Raw genomic sequence first — 2,437 nt, forward strand, 5'->3', positions numbered from 1 at the left:
GTCTTCCTGCAAACCAGCGCTAGTACATGAGTATGAACGGATTCCCTAGACAGCTACCTATCTAGAGCTACACAAAAGCCAGCTCGGTTCCCAACTGAGTGTAATTTTCTTTTTCTTTGCCCGTTTTCATGGGACGGGAAACTATCAGGAGGGCAAGCATGATCTAGACTGTTTTCAAGGGAACCTGTATTGGGGTGAGATTTGAGTGATGATGTGCGTTTCTGCAACAGTACTGCATTCACACGGAGATAGACTGCCGCCATCTATACAATATTTGAGCAGAAACAATACAAAACGCAGGTGCTTGGGGTATATAGAGCTCTCAAGCTGCCTTGATTCTGTGTTTTATGCACATAGAAAAGCCAAAACGCAATGCTCTTGAAAGTGCTCACTTGGTGTCTAGACTTCGGTTGCCAGGTTCTCATCCCTTCGAGAATTACTGTAACACACCAAGTTGAATTGGCCTCCATGCCACCGGGATTAGGTTGTATGCTCCAAAGGTTGCCGCCAACCCTTGGGTGGCTCTCTCTCGCCATGTTTCACGGCGGAGATTCCCAATTGGCGTGATTCCCAATGGATTTAGTTATTGAACCGAGGCAACCCACCGCTGCACGGGTTGATAGCAATAACTATTCGCCATCACGAGCGGGGAGAGCTGTAATGTCGATGTCGAGCGCACCTTGTTTTGCTTGCGGAGCTGGAACGCTTTCAGTTTGAAGTCTTCGACGGTCTGGCGGATGCTTTCAATGGACATGTTGCCCACGCCCTTGTCATCCAGCAGACGGTTCTGTGTCCAGTCATAAGCATGTGCTGTAAAGTCATGGAAGGACGCCCAGATGGCGTACCGATTCTGGAGCTCTTTGTCAGCAACCGCCAGGCAGCTATAATCCTCCTGCACATTGAACCATGCACTGAATGTCTCAGCATTCAAAGTCACGACAAGGAGAGCACTGCACTTGTCGGTGTTGGATTAAACGGCGATGCATACACCTTGCCGTGATGCCCGTCTGTGACAGGATTCTGAGAACAAGTGCATGAATGAATTCTGGTTTGTGGGAGGGTTTCCGAGCTTCCAAAAGTTTCCAAGTTTGAGGGGATATCATAAGTGCATTGTAAGAGCTGGGAAGACTCTCAAATGCAACGTCATGGTCAGGTGAAGCCACCCACATGTGGATTAATGTACCAATCGGGGTGGATTCGAACCTCGGCAATGCCCAGTTCTTCCTGGTACACCTTGTAGCGCTCGCAAGCTGCCTTCATCTCTGCCATCCGCTTCAACCGTTCCTGCAGGTCCTCAACGACATCCAGGACGTCGCTCTCGTTGTCGACATACATCCCCTGCTTCAGGTCAAATGCCAATGTCTCCGCTTCCTCCTTGAGTGCCGCAACCTACAGCACCACACTAGCCCTCAGTGTTTGGAATCGACAAAGCCAAGGTGCACGCGTGTTCGATGGAGCTCACAGGCACAATGTGCACCAGGCACTGATGTGAACCAACATCGTCGTAGCACCTCAATAAAGGGGTCCTGAGATTGTCGAGGCCTTGCCATCAAATAAGACGATGACTTGGAGCTGCGACTATCTGGGTTATGATATTGGTGTACCTTATTCGCAAGGGAGTTGGTTTGCTCCTCCTTCCGGTCTGCGACGAACTCCTTTCCGAGCAGCAGCCCGCTCACAAACGCTTGCACCGCCTCGTGCATGTCGTCGTGCTTCACGGAGTCTTTCGCGTCGATCTTTTGGCCGTACAGCGCGAGGGTCTCGTACATCTCGTCCACGAGCTCGTTCTCGTGCAGAACAGACACACGGTCCTTGACCTGCTTCGCGTGCACCGTCTGGTAGTTCATGAAGCCGTCCAGGTCTTCGGGACGCTGCCGCAGCTTCTCGTTTCGTCCCTGGATCTCCTCCAGCACCTGCAAGGTACGCACACGATCGGCGAGATTCCCCCCTACTTTAGCCGGCGCTTCATTGCCTTTGTTGTGAATGACGAATGCAGGCATACCCAGGCTATGCAAATGCTTATGTTATTCTAAGATCACTTGATGATGTGATAATATCAAAGGAACATAAACAACACCCATGTGATGACATCAGCAACTCAACAAGCGTACGCTTCAGGTGCGTTTTCTGGATCAGGTCCACCTCGACACCTTCTGGTATGAGGAAACTCAGAATGAAATAACAAATACGTCCCTATCTTAACAGAGAAGTGGCAAGAGCTGAATTTCTTTTCTCACTGGAACATGCAAGTTGCACACCTGCTTGCTCTTAGTGCGAGCCATGTCCATGAGGAGCCCCTTGATGTCGTCGGTGGTGCTGGAAATGACCGGGACAAGCTGGCTCTTGAGTACCTTGGAGTCCACCAGCAGGCATCCCACCACTTGTGAGATCTTCATGCGGTCCAACTCAGCCTTCCATTCTCGGTATTTCCGAAGAT

Source organism: Nuphar pumila, unplaced genomic scaffold (genome assembly GCF_984573655.1).
Source record: "Nuphar pumila unplaced genomic scaffold, dmNupPumi1.hap1.1 HAP1_SCAFFOLD_1091, whole genome shotgun sequence".
Classification (NCBI taxonomy): domain Eukaryota; kingdom Viridiplantae; phylum Streptophyta; class Magnoliopsida; order Nymphaeales; family Nymphaeaceae; genus Nuphar; species Nuphar pumila.